A 19,433-nucleotide genomic window follows, 5' to 3' on the forward strand; every position below is an offset into this window, starting at 1 on the left:
TTTTTTGACTAAGTAACTACCTTTACTTCACTACATTCCTAAAGAAAATAATATACTTTTTACTACATCAATCTTCCCCGACACCCAAAAGTACTTGGTCCAATTCACGCACTTATCAAGAGAACATCCCAGGTCATCCCTACTGCTTCTGATCTGGCGGACTCACTAAACACACATGCTTCATTTGTAAATGATGTCTGATTGTTGGAGTGTACCCATGGCTATCTGTAAATGATGTCTGAGTGTTGGAGTGTGCCCCTGGCTATCTGTAAATGATGTCTGAGTGTTGGAGTGTACCCCTGGCTAGCTGTAAATGATGTCTGAGTTTTGGAGTGTGCCCCTGGCTATCTGTAAATGATGTCTGAGTGTTGGAGTGTGCCCCTGGCTATATGTAAATGATGTCTGAGTGTTGGAGTGTGCCCCTGGCTATCTGTAAATGATGTCTGAGTGTTGGAGTGTGCCCCTGGCTATCTGTAAATGATGTCTGAGTGTTGAAGTGTGCCCATGGCTATCTGTAAATGATGTCTGAGTGTTGGAGTGTACCCCTGGCTATCTGTAAATGATTTCTGAGTGTTGGAGTGTGCCCCTGGCTATCTGTTAATGATGTCTGAGTGTTGGAGTGTGCCCCTGGCTATCTGTAAATGATGTCTGAGTGTTGGAGTGTGCCCCTGGCTGTGCCCCTGGCTGTGCCCCTGGCTATCCCACGTCTTCTTCTTTCTTTTTTTAATGGTAACTTCTGGTTTGCTTAATATAAGGATTTTTAAATTATTTATACTTTTTGATACTTAAGTATATTTAATAACCAAATTATTTTAGAATTTTACTCAAGTAGTATTCTACTGGTTAACTTTCACTTATACTTGAGTCGTTTTCTATTAAGGTATCTTAACTTTTACTCAAGTATGACAATTGGGTACTTTTTCTACCGCTGACAATAAACACTCAGTGACACAATATGCAACAATGGCTGTTTATTATCCATCAGAGAAAGATCAAAATAATATAAAAATTTAACACAGTCTCCAGAACGATCATATAACATTAATATCCATATGATCATAGCATGTACACCTAGCCTGTATAGACCTGTGCTATATTTATCCATGGCAACGTTATTAAACATTAACCTCACCTCAAGTCATTTACATATCTATACCTATGTTATTATAGTACAGGATACATATTAAAACACATACAGAAGGTAGATCGGGATCAATGAGAAATGGCTTTCAAATGCTGTGAAGCAACATACATGACCCAACATCAACACGGTAATATGGAAGATTGCTGTCCGTCAAATGGACTGCAGTTCACCGTCTCCAAGGGTGCGTCTGAAACGACACCCTATTCCATACAGTGCACCACTTAAGACGAGGTCAGCATCTCAAATTGCATCATATTCCCTATGTAGTGCACCAGAAGTAGTTCACTACGGGGGGGAATAGGGTGCCATTTTGGACATACGCAGAGCATTGGACTTTGGTCTAAAGTAGTGCACTACATAGGGGAATAGGTTGCCATTTCAGACAAGACTACAGAGCATTTGTAAATGGTCAGCTTGGACACAGCTGTATTTAACATCAATAAACCAAACATACTGTTGTGTGCCTCGTGTACACAACATGGCACAACGGTCTGGTCCGACTCACGAATTCACCAAAACCACACCTATCGACTTAAAAACACACAGAAAAGTTGGTTTTGTTCTGTTGCACGTACTATAATACACAGTAAAGAACCAAGGCTTCTGTCAACCTAACAGAGCGTGTTACTACAGATGGACATGGTAAACGTAAAGGATTATAGCCTGGTTAAACCAGACTGAATGATGCGCTCACCACTGTTTCACTATCAACGGTGAAACGTAGTGACATCAGAACAGAGGCCAGGCTAAAGGGATTTTACAGGCTACTGGATTAGATACTGTATACTATGTTATTTTGCTGGTGCGATATTAACAATCTATCATCATCAGCAGCCTATATATCACTTTAAAGACATGAACCTATTCTGCTTTTACTGGCAAGGGTACATGCTGCTTTAGCGAGCCAATGTACAATAATATAAACTGAGACTGCAAACATGGGCTCCACTGAGGTTTAGCATTTTATAGTGACAAGTTGATCTGTAAATTCATATTTATATTGCTCCAGTATGTTTACGTGGATACAGCGAGCACGGAGTCGAAATTCCAGTTTGAGCAAAAAAATAAAGTATTATTCAACGATAATATGAATAAAACACGTTAGAAGCCTTTAGAAACCTCTAATAACAGTAACCATGGAGACACAAAGAACAGAGCTGCATTCTACCTCACATACATAATAGAACATATACAGGAAAATCCAGGTCTGTACAACGACAACAAAAAATGTTTAGGAAAAAATACTTAAAAGAAAATCATATTGAACATCATCACACAATCAGACAAGAAGACATTTCACAGGTTTTTGAAATAACTGACATTCGGTGTACACATCTTCACATTTGTTTCAAGTCTAATATTGTATACACATTTTTTGTAATATCCATCTTTTACATTTTAAAAGTTATCTTCTTGAGACTAAAACCTTTTCCACTGCAGTCAAATGTAGCTATGCAGTAGTTCCATCTCTAAATGAAAACATCAATAAAGGCTAGGCAGTTATTTTCTTCCCGTTTCAGTTCATAAAATGAGATGTTTTGTATTAACAATATTCTATGTTTTCTATATATACCATATCACATCTATGCTCATGTACTAACGTTAACAGCCACATTTGATGTTCTCACTTTTAAAGGTTAAAATCCACAATTACCCAGCAGGCAAAACTGGTTGAAATAATGTAATGATGACATCATTATAACCAGCTTTGCCCCATGGGTAATGTAGTCTTTTATTTAGCATTTGCTTCACAGGGTTCCCTTAAGGATTAGTGAGAGGATTGACCAATGGGAATAAACGTTCATAACATCTAACATCTGTCCATCTACAAACAGCAAATACTGTATCTTCAATGGGGAATTAAGAATACGTTTTGGAAATGTTCCATTGGTTCCATAATTCCCTTCTGCCCCTTACAGACAGAACTATTTTGGTTCACCTAGTCGAAATTCTTAACTGGATTATAGTAGTCATTTACTTATCTGGAATGTTCCATACAATGCAAACCTTAACACTGTGCTTAAATTGGTTATTATTAAACATCTGTTAATTATTTCACTTATAGTCAACAGAATAACATGTTAGCTCGAAATGCACTCCCCATAACCTGAAATAATTTAACTCCTCTCTAATATGGCTAATGTTAATGACGGGGAGATGACGCCAACAGAACATCTGGTATTTCGACTGTAGACAGACCTGTAGCTATCTAGCCACTAGTTAAGATCTAAAAACATAGAAATACAATAGAAGTCAATTTATGTCCAAAAAAAAAAGGTAAAACAAGGTAGAGGCTATCACGCCTTTTTCCTGAGAAAAACATGGACAAAATTGTGACAATCCTTTTTAAATATGATTAAAAAAACGATTTTTTTCGGCATGTTGTCATGACAACAATACAGCGCTGCAAAAAAAAATATTAACTGTTTCTCAAAAAACACGACAAAAGATCACAATCCTACTACACCGGGTCCCATGTGGCTCAGTTGGTAGAGAATGGCGCCTTGCAATGCCAGTGTTGTGGGTTCAAATTACCACAAGGGGACCAGTACAAAAATGTATGCTCACTACTGTAAATTGCTCTGGATAAGAGCGTCTGCTAATATGTAAGAGATGTACTAGTTCGTGCTAAGCGTCTTCCATAAAATAAACACCCTTACAATGAGATCACTCACTGAAACCAATATATTATATTTTTTTTGAAACATGGCAATGGCTCTAGTAAGACTGTGTTGTATTCTTCTATTCAAAGCTAATGAGCATTGCAGGGCAGTGCAAGGGGTTGTAGTGTCTGTCTGACACATGGAAGCAGATCAATTCATCTTGTGTGTACTATTGTTATTACTATGTGTAATAACTATGTGCACGGTTGGCGTGTTGGTCCACGTTAGGAGATAGGTGTTCGAGTTCAGTCAAATTATTATTCCTACATTTAGGAAAACCTTTGAAGCAAAATCAAAACAGTATGACACATTTTCATTTATATCTTTTTTTTTTTTAATCTAAGAATCATCTGAATGGCACCGATCATCCCTTTTCATCTGTCCAGTCTGTCCCTCACCTAGCCTGGGTGACTGCCTCACCTAGCCTGGGTGATTCCCTCACCTAGCCTGGGTGACTCCCTCACCTAGCCTGGGTGACTCCCTCACCTAGCCTGGGTGTCTCCCTCACCTAGCCTGGGTGGCTCCCTCACCTAGCCTGGGTGTCTCCCTCACCTAGCCTGGGTGACTCCTCACCTAGCCTGGGTGACTGCCTCACTTAGCCTGGGTGACTGCCTCACTTAGCCTGGGTGACTCCCTCACCTAGCCTGGGTGATTCCCTCACCTAGCCTGGGTGTCTCCCTCACCTAGCCTGGGTGTCTCCCTCACCTAGCCTGGGTGACTCTGTTCCTGCTCTCATGCCAACTGACAATTCCATAAGGAGTTGACGAGAGAGCAGACTCACCCCCCACTCCCCCCTGTCTCCCACCCTCACCTCCCCCCCTGTCTCCCACCCTCACCTCCACCCTGCCCTACATGCCCGGGTCGTCGTAGTTGTAGGTGGGTGCCTGTGAGTACTGGGGCTGTTGTTGCTGCATGGCTCCCTGCGCCACCCCTACAGCGGCCTGCTGCGCTGCCTGCTGGACGTGAGGGTTCTTCCAGGCCCCGGTGGTCCACTCCTCCTGGGCTTTACTCATACTGCCCCCAGTGCCACGGTACATGTTGTGCACCTGGAGAGAGTCAGGGAGACGGTGTTAGAGTGAGTTATGCTACTGCAGCTCATTCAGAGGAACATAAGAAAGAGTCCTGTCTTTGCTCATGTTGTCCCTGGTGTTACGTTGTTCCACCTGAAGAGAGAGACAGATTGAGAGATGGTGTGAGAGAGAGATTTATAGAATACTGCTCCGGTACCACGGTACATGTTGTGCTTCCTGGAGAGAGTCAGGAGCGATTGAGATGGTGTTAGAGAGATACAGTGCTGTGAAAAAGTATTTGCCCCCTTTCTAATTTTCTCTACTTTTGCATATTTGTGATACTGAATGTTATCAGATCTTCAACCAAAACCTAATATTAGATAAAGGGAACATAAGTGAACAAATAACACAACAATTACATATTTATTTCATAAACAAAGTTATGCAACACCCAATGCCCCTGTGTGAAAAAGTAATTGCTCCCTTACACTCAATAACTGGTTGTGCCACCATTAGCTGCAATGACTCCAACCAAATGCTTCCTGTAGTTGTTGATCAGTCTCTCACGTCGCTGTGGAGGAATTTTGGCCCACTCTTCCATGCAGAACTGCTTTAACTCAGTGACGTGTGGGTTTTCAAGCATGAACTGCTCGTTTCAAGTCCTGCCACAACATCTCAATTGGGATTAGGTCTGGACTTTGACTAGGCCATTCCAAAACTTCCAATTTGTTGCTTTTTAGCTATTTTCATGTAGACTTGATTGTGTGTTTTGGATCATTGTCTTGCTGCATGACCCAACTGCGCTTCAGCTTCAGCTCACAGACGGATGGTCTGACATTCTCCTGTAGAATTCTCTGATACAGAGCAGAATTCATGGTTCTTTCTATTAAGGCAAGTCGTCCAGGTCCTGAGGCAGCAAAGCATCCCCAAACCATCACACCACCACCACCATGCTTGACCTTTGGTATGATGTTCTTACTGTGGAATGCAGTGTTTGGTTTTCGCCAGTTATAATGGGACCCATCTCGTCCAAAAAGTTGACTCAAGTTTGCCAAAAAGCACCTGGATGATCATCAAGACTCTTGGAAGAATGTTCTATGGACAGATGATTCAAAAGTATTACTTTTTGAACGACATGGTTCCAGTAAACCAAACTCTGCATTCCACAGTAAGAACATCTGTCATTCCAGAATACGAAATTGTAACTATTTTGCACTATGGCCTATTTATTGCCTTACCTCCATAACTTTCTACATTCGTACACACTGTATATATATTTTATATTGTATTTTTGACTTTATGTTTTGTTTACCCCATATGTAACTCTGTGTTGTTGTTTTTTATCGCACTGCTTTGCTTTATCTTGGCCAGGTCGCAGTTGTAAATGAGAACTTGTTCTCAACTGGCTTACCTGGTTAAATAAAGGTTAAATAAATTAAAAATTAAAAATTAAAACAGTCACCGGCTGACTAAATTTCGTGACTGCCACAGACCTACCTAGCACTTTACGCTAAAGCTCTGACTTGCACATTTCTCACTCTGACTAGACTGTAATGGACTCTAGAAATATGTGCAATGTGGTTTCTGTGGATATGATTCAGCTGCGACAACAGTTTCCCATAACTACTACAGTACTTCTAGTACTGCTCTTCTCTGTCGAGGCCAATAGCAAACTGTCAAGTCAAACCCACAAATGTAAAATCTTATCTTTCTGACCACATTTTCTTGGTGTACGTGAGAGTCGGCAGGAAATATAGCAAATGTTTTAACATCTGTTCATCTTTGGCAAGCATCCTTTAGTGTCTTTGACCTGAAGAGGACAACAACTTGATGGGCTGCTATAGTCACAGGAGATCAGGGCCCACATTCATAAAGTGTCTTAGAGTAGGAGGGCTGATCTAGGATCAGTTTAGCTTTTTAGGTCAGAATGAATAAGATTACAAGGAGAGGGGGAGACCTGATCCTAGATCAGCACTGAAATATCACTCACATCTCAGGTGCTACAGACAGGTGAAAATGCTCTCTTCTGCTAACTCAGGCACATTTACACTTCATTGATGTAAAAAGTATAATACATCCATGTAATATAGCCTACACCTTCACAATAAATCCATTATTTAGTTTAGACAGGTCTAAAGAAGCATGATATTAATAAAATGTAGTCTTTCAGAAGAACAGAATAGCATACTCTAAGTTGTCCTTATGTTAGGCTCTGATCTGGCTATGCCATATGGCTGTGGGCTACACTAGTTCATTTAGCAGACAAGATTTGCTTAGAATTCCGTGGCATTATTTTATAGTATGAAGAATACAACTGAACAAAGCTGAATAAAATAGAAAGGATATTTTCTCCAAACGGTTTGAGGGAGTGCGCACATGCGGCTATTCTGTGTTGAGCGGTTAACAAAGAAATAGGTACTCCTATATGCTTAATTTAGAGTTATTAATGTAACTTTAGTTGTTCTACAAACGTTGGGCTATATGTTTTGATTTTTAATACATTGTAAGGCTGCATGATGAGACTCAAATGTTGATTTGAAAAAAGTTGCTTGAAAGGCATGAGCTCTGCTTAGTTTTTTGCGCAGGCTGCAAACACTTCATCAGTCTCTCATTCACAATTTGACAAGCACTTGATAATGCCTAGAATTTCACGGCGGCATCCCCTTTGTGTGGCCGTATCCATGCCATTTGCGGCCAGTGGTGGTTGTGCACTTCTCCCTGAGTGCTGCGCGCTGCATCACGTGATCGGGTCTTTCTCACAGGCTACAAGTGAAGACAGACACATCGGGGACGCAACTGTGCGCGTCCTTATCCAATTCCGAGGTGCATATTGAAGATATTGGAAGAACTGTCCACATTTACTTTTCGTCAGCCAACAAGATGAGTAGGCCTAACGAACAGCAAAAGCACTAGCCTATGTCAATCTACTCTCCCCCATAGTACAAAAGTTGACCTATTCTATTCTGTGCGAGAAATAAATATTCCAATCATAGTCTGGGACAGTTGTGGGATGCGATAGATCCCAAATTAATACAACCACTAGCATCAAAAAACCTGTTTTAAGCAATGAGCATGACGCAACAGATGAGAACGTTTAGCTTAAAATGTTGATAAACTATTCGGCTATTTCTTCACATTATAAGCGCAGCAATGCGCACATGGCAGTAGGCTATAAGCGCGACTGTTCCATTAGCGGGAAAACACTATCAAAAGTGACCGCAAATGCAATTATGCATGTAATGCTTTTATTATAAAGGTGCATTTTTATGGTGAAAATTATATTCTCCAAGCTTGAAACTCACGCGCTGCTTATGTATGCCAGTTAGCCTCTAAACCCCTTGTAAAGCGGATGAATGTGCTTAATTTTAAGAAGTTATTTGGCCACTTTAGTTGTGATACAAACCTTATCAAAACATATAGGCCTATGGGCTAGGCTACATGAGGTGTGCGACTACGATTCGAAAAAGTCGCAAAAAAAGGCAGTTTCTTATGCTGGGCATCATTCACAAGTGACAGGCTAATATTGTCACCCATCAGACTATTCTTGATTTAATCTTGTCTTTACATATACTAAATAATATACAGTACCAGTCAAAAGTTTGGACACACCTACTCATTCAAGGGTTTTTCTTTGTTTTTACTATTTTTTACATTGTAGAATAATAGTGAAGACATCAAAACTATGTAATAACACATATTGAATAATGTAGTAACCCAAAAGTGTTAAACAAATCAAAATATATTTTAGATTTTAGATTCTTCAAAGTAGCCACCCTTTGCCTTGTTGGCTGCTTTTCCTTCACTCTGCGGTCCAACTCATCCCAAACCATCTCAATTGGGTTGAGGTCGGGTGATTGTGGAGGCCAGGTCATCTGATGCAGCACTCCATCACTCTCCTTCTTGGTAAAATAGCCCTTACACAGCCTGGAGGTGTGTTGGGTCATTGTCCTGTTGAAAAACAAATGATAGCCCCACTAAGCGCAAACCAGATGGGATGGCGTATCACTGCAGAATGCTGTGGTAGCCATGCTGGTTAAGTGTGCCTTGAATTCTAAATAAATCACAGATAGTGTCACCAGCAAAGCACCCCCACACCATCACACCTCCTCCTCCATACTTCATGGTGGGAACCACACATGCGGAGATCATCCGTTCACCTACTCTGCGTCTCACAAAGGCACAGCAGGTTGGAACCCAAAAACCTCAAATTTGGACTCATCAGACCAAAGGACAGATTTCCACCGGTCTAATGTCCATTGCTCGTGTTTCTTGGCCCAAGCAAGTCTCTTCTTCTTATTGGTGTCCTTTAGTAGTGGTTTCTTCTGAGGCTGGTAACTCTAATGAACGCACCCTCTGCAGCAGAGTTTACTCTGGGTCTTCCTTTCCTGTGGCGGTCCTCATGAGAGCCAGTTTCATCATAGCGCTTGATGGTTTTTGATGCCAAGAGTGTGCAAAGCTGTCATAAAGGCAAAGGGTGGCTACTCTGAATAATCTAAAATCTAAAATATATTTTGATTGGTTTAATACTTTTTTTGGTAACTACATGATTCAATATGTGTTATTTCATAGTTTTGATGTCTTCACTATTATTCTACAATGTAGAAAATTTTAAAGAAATAAAGAAAAACCCTTGAATGAGTAGGTGTGTCCAAACTTTTGACTGATACTATATGTCTGAAATTTGTTTTGATTTAGAATGGACCATTATCATGCACCTGTCTTGAAACAGGGGCAGTGGGAAAAAAATACATGTCATCTATGCACTTAAATAGCGACTGGAGGACGCTTTTCCCGTGGTTTATTTTCATGCCAACCAGGTAGGCTATACTCCTGTTTTAAAGAGAAGCAATGTGCTTAATATTAGGAAGGTTGAGAAATAAATATAGTAGGCCTAGCCTATAGAAAGCTGATCCTCCTATTTTTAGTAGAGGCCATCACTCTGTTTTCTCGCGCAATTGCATAGCCTGTTGAAATGTTGCGCAACATGAGCTCATGGACTCTCATGAAGTGTTTGATTAGATTTTTGATTACATTAGCATTGAAGTCAGAGTGATTAGGTACAATAGAGTGCTGAGCACCAGGCAGTTAGCAAGTTCGGTAGGCTACTAATGACCATCAGCAGCATCAGACCTCGGAGAAGCCTAATAACCGTGACTAAACGGTAACGTGCAATTTCACTGCCTTCATGACTCGTGACTGCCGGTGTGGCTGTAACACGGTCACCGTAACAGCCCTAGTACTAGACAGTGCCGAAGTGGAAGTGTATGTAGCACACAAAGACGCACACAAACACACACACACACACACACACACACAAACACAAACACACACAAATTGTCAATGTATATAGTACTATGGTACCTTGGTGAGCCCGATGAAGGAGAGGACAGCCATGGCAGTGAACATGATGGTGGGGATCAGCATGACTACAGCAGAGCCTATATTGGTGCTAAAGAAGGTGATGGTCGCCAGCCAGCCATTGGAGGAAGGAAGAAGAAGAAAACCAAAACAAGTTGACAGGAAGTCGACCCCTGTTCTAAGGCGGGGTTTCATAATGATAACAACGCCGTCAACTGTAAGGCTATGGCCGAAAAATCTGATCAATCAACCAATCAAATTGTATAGCCCTTTTTACATCAACAGTTGTCACAAAGTGTTTTACAGTAACCCGGCCTAGAACCCCAAAGAGCAAGGAGAAGTGGCAAGGCAACTATGGAAGAACCCTAAAAGGAAGAAACTTTGAGCGGATCCAGACTCAGAGGCGACCGGAGGCACATACAGTGAGGGGAAAAAAGTATTTGATCCCCTGCTGATTTTGTACGTTTGCCCACTGACAAAGACATGATCAGTCTATCATTTTAATGGTAGGTTTATTTGAACAGTGAGAGACAGAATAACAACAACAAAAATCCAGAAAAAAACGCATGTCAAAAATGTTATAAATTGATTTGCATTTTGATGAGGGAAATAAGTATTTGACCCCTCTGCAAAACATGACTTAATACTTGGTGGCAAAACCCTTGTTGGCAATCACAGAGGTCAGACGTTTCTTGTAGTTGGCCACCAGGTTTGCACACATCTCAGGAGGGGGGATTTTGTTCCACTCCTCTTTGCAGATCTTCTCCAACTCATTAAGGTTTCGAGGCTGACGTTTGGCAACTCGAACCTTCAGCTCCTCCACAGATCTTCTATGGGATTAAGGTCTGGAGACTGGGTAAAGCCACTCCAGGACCTTAATGTTCTTCTTCTTGAGCCACTTCTTTGTTGCCTTGGCCGTGTGTTTTGGGTCATTTTTCATGCTGGAATACCCATCCACGACCAATTTTCAATGCCTTGGCTGAAGGAAGGAGGTTCTCACCCAAGATTTGACTGTACATGGCCCCGTCCATCGTCCCTTTGATGCGGTGAAGTTGTCCTGTCCCCCTTAGCAGAAAAAACACCCCCAAAGCATAATGTTTCCACCTCCATGTTTGACAGTGGGGATGGTGTTCTTGGGGTCATAGGCAGCATTCCTCCTCCTCCAAACACGGTGAGTTGAGTTGATGCCAAATAGCTCCATTTTGGTCTCATCTGACCACAACACTTTCACCCAGTTCTCCCTCTGAATCATTCAGATGTTCATTGGCAAACTTCAGACGGGCATGTATATGTGCTTTCTTGAGCAGGGGGACCTTGCGGGCACTGCAGGATTTCAGTCCTTCACGGCGTAGTGTGTTACCAATTGTTTTCTTGGTGACTATGGTCCCAGCTGCCTTGAGATCATTGACAAAGATCGTCTCGTGTAGTTCTGGGCTGATTCTCACCGTTCTCATGATCATTGCAACTCCACGAGGTGAGATCTTGCATGGAGCCCCAGGCCGAGGGAGATTGACAGTTATTTTGTGTTTCTTCCATTTGCGAATAATCGCACCACCTGTTGTCCCCTTCTCACCAAGCTGCTTGGCGATGGTCTTGTAGCCCATTCCAGCCTTGTGTAGGTCTTCAATCTTGTCCCTGACATCCTTGGAGAGCTCTTTGGTCTTGGCCATGGTGGAGAGTTTGGAATCTGATTGATTGATTGCTTCTGTGGACAGGTGTCTTTTATACAGGTAATAAACTGAGATTAGAGCACTCCCTTTAAGAGTGTGCTCCTAATCTCAGCTCGTTACCTGTATAAAAGACACCTGGGAGCCAGAAATCTTTCTGATTGAGAGGTAAAATACTTATTTCCCTCATTAAAATGCAAATCAATTTATAACATTTTGACATGCGTTTTTCTGGATTTTTTTGTTGTTATTCTGTCTCTCACTGTTCAAATAAACCTACCATTAAAATTATAGACTGATCATTTCTTTGTCAGTGGGCAAATGTACAAAATCAGCAGGGGATCAAATACTTTTTTCCCTCACTGTACTTTCAAAGCCAATAGGCGTGACTCTCCCACAAATAAAAATGTTGGTGGTTTATTAGGCTTTTTCCAAGTAAATAAACATGACATGTTGGCCATCAATGGCCTTCATCAGGCTGAACCTAGAAGGAAGAAACTTTGAGCGGATCCAGACTCAGAGGGGAGACCCAGGCTCCATCCTTACCAGACCCCCAGCCTGGGATCCCTATACACTGGATGATGCTGATCACCACCTGGGCCATGAACACGAAGAAGAACGCCATGAAGTTGAACGAGCTGTCAGTCCTACAGGGGGGAGAGAAGTAAATCTAGTCAGAAATCCAGGATTGAACCTACTTCGTGGAGGCTGCTGAGGGGAGATCGGCTCATAATAATGGCCGGAACGGAGCAAATGGAATGGTATCAACCACCTGGAAACAAGTGTTTGATGTATTTGATACCATTCAACTGATTCCGCTCCAGTCATTACCACGAGCCCGTTCTCCCCAATGAAGGTGCCACCAACCTCCTGTACTACTGTATATCTGGGGGGAAATAGCCTGAAGAAAGTGTTTACTGTAACTTGACTCACGTCTCTCTGCCTCATGCATATAAATCTAATGTAACAAAGGGTGTTCAACGTTTAATTCAACAGAAACGGTACTGTGCTGAACGACCAAACGTTGGCAAAGCGTTAAACCGTACTGAACGACCCCAGGTGGCAGAAGAAGGGTGTACTTACTTGAAAGGCCTTGTAGATGGGTCTGAACCAGCACACGTAGGAGCAGGGGGTGAACAGGATGAGCCACAGAATGGCCATGCCAAAGTTAGTTGCTCCGCCCCCGCCGCACATCCACGCCAGGCAGCCAATCAGATTGACCGCCAAGGTGGCACTGTTCACTGTAATGATCACAGATGGAAAAAAGGTCAAATAACTATATTAATGGTGGACCTTGCATTATTTGGAATGCAGTAGCATTGGTCGTGTTTTTTAAATGTAATTTATTTAACCAGGCAGGTCAATTAAAAACAAATGTATATTCACAATGACGCCTGGTGTTCATTAGTGTCACGCTCTGGCTCCGGGACTGTGTAGTTTGAGCCAGGGTGTATTCATTTGGTTGTGTTGGGTATAGGGTGTGTTCATTTGGTTGTGTTTGGTTTTGGTTGTAGTGTCTTGTCTCGTCATGTGACTCCCAATCGGAGGTAACGAGTGTCAGCTGTCGGCTCGTTATCTCTGATTGGGAGCCATATTTAAACTGTCAGTGTTCACCTTAGGGTTGTGGGTTTTTGTTCCGTTATCAGTCAGTGTTACTGTGGACTTCTCGATCGTGTTTTGTTTTGTATTTTGTGCTTTACTATTAAAGTCATGTTCGTTGCACACGCTGCGCCTTGGTCTACTCCTTCTCGTCCACACGATCGTGACAATTAGGGCATGCAACGGAAATGGAAAATGAGTGTGTGTCTTATTGGACAAGTCACGAGTGGCACAGCGGTCTAAGGCACTGCATCTCAGTGCTTGAGGCTTCACTACAGACCCCCTGGTTTGATTCCAGGCTGTATCACAACCGGCCGTGATTGGGAGTCCCATAGGGCGGCGCACAATTGGCCCAGCGCTGTCCGGGTTTGGCTGGGTAGACTGTCATTGTAAATAAGAATTTGTTCTTAACTGACTTGCCTAGTTAAATAAAATAAAAAATGTTAAAAGGTAGTTTCAGTCTGTTTTCATCAGTTTGGTGCCTAACAAACAGGATCATTGTGTTACTTTTTTCCCCATTTCATGTCAGTACAATTACATTGTCTGGGACGGGGACCTTATCTAATTACAGTACAACAGCACAGTCTGTTATTGGATGATTCATCTAGCAAAGTAAAGTTTAATTGGTTGCTTAGATTTGTATGAGAGTCTGCAGAGGCAGTAAAGGTAGCTTTATGATTTAGCATCTGAGGTATAGGGAAGAGATCTCTACGACCAAGTTATGTTCCGCGTCCCAAATACAAATACTACACTATAAAGAGTATAGGGTACGTCTGATTGCTATGGCATGTGTATGTTCTGTATTGCTATCTTTTCAACACACATTACAGTGACTACTAGGCTAAGAGGCACAAACTAATGATTACCTATTGGGATTATTTATAACATATATTTCACAGGACTTACTTTTACAATCCCCAACCTGAGTGATAATGCAAAATAAATGCAAATGAGAATGAAAGTTATGCAATCATCCATGTATAAAGTTTACCATTGAACTATTAGCTACACTTTCATCTCTTGTTGTCAAGCCAACGGTATAGAGATGGGAGGCTATTAACTAGCGGAATGTTGATTGTGATGAAAAAAACATGTCAAGTAACAATTCTTGGCTGGATGCCTGAAAGTCTTATTAAAGAGCTGCAAACCAGCTACACCAACCGTCCTGCTATACTGTCACGGTCGTCGTAAATAGAGGAAGCGGACCAAGGCGCAGCGTGTCCAAGAAACATGACTTTATTAAATAACGTATCCAAAACAAAAGACGACTCAAATGAAGTCCAACAGCAACACTGACTGAAAGGAACAAAAACCCACAAAATACAAGGTGAAACCACACAGTTTAAATATGGCTCCCAATCAGAGATAACGAGCCGACAGCTGTCACTCGTTACCTCCGATTGGGAGTCACATGAATACAAACAAGGAAGACAACCACCTAGACACCCCAACCAAACAGCACACAACAAAACGAACACACCCTATACCCAACCTAACCCACACAACACCCAACAATACAAACACACCCTGGTTCTATAACAACGTCCCGGAACCAGAGCGTGACAGTACCCCCTAAAGGTGCGAACCCGGGCGCACCAACATAAAGACTAGGGGAGGGTCTGGGTGGGCGTCTGTCCACGGTGGCGGCTCTGGCCCCGGGTCGTGATCCCCACCCCACCACAGTCACAAACTGCTTAAGTAGCCTCCTCCCACTGACCACCCTCCAAACTAACCCACCTGGATAAAGGGGCAGCTCCGGACTGGGGCAAGGCACCGGGCTAAGGGGCAGCACCGGGCTAAGGGGCAGCACCGGGCTAAGGGCAGCACCGGGCTAAGGGGGCAGTACCTGACTGAGGGGCAGCACCGGACTGAGGGGCAGCACCGGACTGAATGGCGGATCCTGGCTGGCTGGCTCTGGCGGATCCTGGCTGGACGGCTCTGGCGGATCCTGGCTGGGCGGCTCTGGCGGATCCTGGCTGGCGAAGGCTCTGGCTGATCCTGTCTGGCGGAAGGCTCTGGCTGATCCTGTCTGGCGGAAGGCTCTGGCTGATCCTGTCTGGCGGAAGGCTCTGGCTGATCCTGTCTGGCGGAAGGCTCTGGCTGATCCTGTCTGGCGGAAGGCTCTGGCTGATCCTGTCTGGCGGAAGGCTCTGGCTGATCCTGTCTGGCGGAAGGCTCTGGCTGATCCTGTCTGGCGGAAGGCTCTGGCTGCTCCTGTCTGGCGGAAGGCTCTGGCTGATCCTGTCTGGCGGAGAGCTCTAGCGGCTCCCGGTCTGGCGGACGGCTCTGAAGGCTCATGGCAGACGGGGCGGCTTTGCAGGCTCAGTACAGGCGGGCAGTTCCTGCGGCGCTTGGCAGACGGACAGTTCAGACGGCGTTGGGCAGACGGGCAGTTCAGGCGCCGTTGGGCAGACGGGCAGTTCAGACGGCGTTGGGCAGACGGACAGTTCCCGTTGGGCAGACGGCAGACTCTGGCCGTCTGAGGCGCATCGTAGGCCTGGTGCGTGGTGCCGGAACAGGAGGTACCGGGCTGAGGACACGCATCTCAGGGCTAGTGCGGGGAGAAGCAACAGGGCATGCTGGACCCTGGGGACGCACCGTAGGCCTGAGGCGTGGTGCCGGAACTGGAGGTACCGGGCTGAGGACACGCATCTCAGGGCTAGTGCGGGAAGCAGCAACAGGACGCACAGGACTCTGGGGACACACAGGAGGCTTGGTGCGTGGTGTGTGCACTGGTGGTAAAGGGCTGGAGACACGCACCATAGAGCCAGTGCGTGGAGGAGACACAGGGGCTCTGAAGACGCACAGGAAACCTGGTGCGTGGTGTAGGTACTGGTGGATCCGGAAATACCGGACCGTGCAGGCGTACTGGCTCCCTTGAGCACTGAGCCTGCCCAACCTTACCTCGGTTGATGCTCCCCGTCGCCCAACCAGTACGGGAGGTGGAATAACCCGCACCGGCCTATGTGGGCGAACCGGGAACACCATGCGTAAGGCTGGTGCCATGGCGGCCCGAGGAGACGCACTGGTGACCGGATGCGTGGGGCCGGCCTCATGACATCTGGCTCAATGCTCAGTCTAGCCCGGCCGATACGTGGAGCTGGACTGTACCGAACCGGGCTATGCCTGCGTACAGGAGACACCATGCGCTCAACTGCGTAACACGGTGTCTGCCCGTACTCTCGCTCTCCACGGTCAGTCCAGGAGTAGGCGCAGGTCTCCTACCTGACTTCGCCATACTCCTCTTAGCCCCCCCCAAGAAATTCTTGGGTAGTACCCACAGGCTTCCAGTCTTGCCTCCGTGCTGCTCTCCTCATATCGCCGCCTCTCGGCTCTAGCTGCCTCCAGCTCTTCACGAGGACGGCGATATTCTCCCGGTTGTGCCCAAGGCCCCTTACCATCCAGAATCTCCTCCCATGTCCATGAATCCTTTATGGGTGGATATAAATCCTGTGTAGGTGGATCCTGTTGCCGCTTGACACGCCGCTTGGTCCTTTTAAGGTGGGTTTTTCTGTCACGGTCGTCAGTAGACAGAGGAAGCGGACCAAGGCGCAGCGTGTCCAAGAAACATGACTTTATTAAATAACGTATCCAAAACAAAAGACGACTCAAATGAAGTCCAACAGCAACACTGACTGAAAGGAACAAAAACCCACAAAATACAAGGTGAAACCACACAGTTTAAATATGGCTCCCAATCAGAGATAACGAGCCGACAGCTGTCACTCGTTACCTCCGATTGGGAGTCACATGAATACAAACAAGGAAGACAACCACCTAGACACCCCAACCAAACAGCACACAACAAAACGAACACACCCTATACCCAACCTAACCCACACAACACCCAACAATACAAACACACCCTGGTTCTATAACAACGTCCCGGAACCAGAGCGTGACATATACCTGTGTTTGTTTCCCATATTGTTTTGTGAGACGTTAAAAAAGTAATCTGAAAAGAGAGGGCCAAACAGTAGTAAAGGACTTTGTTAAATGGGCCGGTGCTGCCCGGTACGGCACCAGCATCTCTAATCTTCTACTGCTTGAGTACCGCCAACTCTCGTAGAATATTAGCTCTAATACTTGATGACTAGACCCAGATGAAGCTAAGTTCTGGACTAAAAAAGCATTCTCAATGGAAAATGGTGTATAAAGGCTTGCTTAATCTGCGTCTGGGAAACCGACACAGATGACTCAGTCTCTAACCACAGGGTGTCTTCCAAATGGCACCCTATTCCCTATGTAGTGCACTACTTTTGACCAGAATCCTATGGGCCCTGGTCAAAAGTAGTGCACTAAATAGGGAATAGGGTGCCATTTGGGATGCACCCACACACTCACAGATCCATAGGTAGTAGAGCTTCTTGCACATGGAGCGGTGTACATCTGGATCTCGTTGAAGTCCTGATAGAAACACGGCTTCAGACGGATGAAGCCAGGCAGGGGAGGGAAATTGTTTTCTGTGGGGATGAAATGAAGAGACTTTATAACATTGATGCTCAGCATTTAATTTACTTAGAAGTCAAATCTTGAATTACAACTAAATCCAAGATAGAATATTATAGTTCCCACAGGGGGCCAGTATGAAAAAATAAAAATAATAATAATAACGTATGCACTCACTAACTGTAAGTCGCTCTGGATAAGAGCTAAATGACTCAAATGTAAATGTAATAGTTAAAGTATAAGCTAAGCATTCAACATGATCAACACACAATTTATATGGGGGATTGGAAATGATGCAGACAATTACACAGATAGAAGCCACAATATATCTGCAATATTAAAGCTGATCTACCCCCCACACACACACACACACACACACACAAACAACAACAACAATACAATAATAATAATAATAATATCTGATTAAAAAACATTTTCTGCATATCCTGTCAATTTCCTCCTTGTAGATTTTTGGTAGTTGCTCTTTCAGTTCATTGACACATTTTGTCACATGCTTCAATGTGATAATGATGCTGGGTATGGCCTCAGATCCAGGAGGAACACAGAGAGACTGGAAACTATGTTATTGAGAAAGGCAAAGGTTATTTGATTTCAAGCACATTTCACTGGGAAAGAGGTCTAGAGATAGTCATTGAACAGTGTTATAGTGTGGACACTATATAAACAATTCCTACTGAATAGGTTGTGTACTTAACTGCAGTATAGTATTATTACCTTACATTGGAGCATGGTTATTATGGACATTGTTGTTGACCGTGACCTTTACCCTCCTGTGATGTCATCATCCTAGAGTTGGCAAGGCATTAACGGGACACTACCTCATGTTGAATTGAAAGGCGTGTGGATAATCCTTGTAAAGTAACTACAATCAACATCAATGATCAGCTAATAGCTCACCCTCTTGTCAAATGTTTCCTACAGATGTATTTTGTTTGTTATGAATTTCCACATATGAATTATGAATTTATTTTTCTTAAGGGGGGTTGCCCTATTTTAATTTTGAGCACATGCTTCTGAAAGGTCTGTGCACGGCCCTGGATACACTGTTGATAGGTACAGCAGAAAACCTCCAGCAGTTTGTCATGATGAGAACAGATATTCTCCTGTAGTTGTGCAGTGGCTTTGACCAGCTGGTGTTTCTTGAAACCAGGAAATTCACAGTGAGGTTGGAGGTGAGCCTCACAGTAAGAGGCCAGACACACCAGACAGGACATGAGGGCTTTCTGCTTTCTGGTCCCAGTGCAGACATCACATGCCACATCTCCAGGTCCAGCATAGCACAGAGCAGGAGGGGGAGCAGCCTGGAGTCCTGTCTTCTTCAGTTTCTCCACCATTTCAGCCAACATGTTATTTTTCCTCAGAGTAGCCCTTGGAGTGAAGGTCTGTCTGCACTGAGGATGTCACACCCCACATCTAAAGGTCCAGCATGACAGTGAGCAGGAGAAGCAGCTTGGAGTCCTGTCTTCTTCAGTTTCTCCACCACTTAGGCGAGCACAGCACTCCTGTTCAGAATAGGTCTTGG

The 19,433-nt window shown here is 44.1% G+C and overlaps 1 long non-coding RNA gene and 1 pseudogene across 1 annotated transcript; both read right to left on the reverse strand.

The window, feature by feature from the left end:
* Positions 1 to 4,185: 4,185 nt before the first annotated feature.
* Positions 4,186 to 4,586, reverse strand: LOC121559293. The gene is made up of 3 exons (XR_005998731.2): positions 4,425 to 4,586; positions 4,250 to 4,293; positions 4,186 to 4,205 (listed from the first exon to the last, which is right to left on the reverse strand). It is a non-coding gene; the product is annotated as an uncharacterized LOC121559293 (long non-coding RNA).
* A 28-nt stretch (positions 4,587 to 4,614) lies between these two features.
* On the reverse strand, positions 4,615 to 18,693 carry LOC121559294 (annotated as a pseudogene).
* Positions 18,694 to 19,433: the final 740 nt, after the last annotated feature.

This window comes from Coregonus clupeaformis, unplaced genomic scaffold (assembly GCF_020615455.1).
Source record: "Coregonus clupeaformis isolate EN_2021a unplaced genomic scaffold, ASM2061545v1 scaf1498, whole genome shotgun sequence".
NCBI classification, from domain to species: Eukaryota; Metazoa; Chordata; class Actinopteri; order Salmoniformes; family Salmonidae; genus Coregonus; species Coregonus clupeaformis.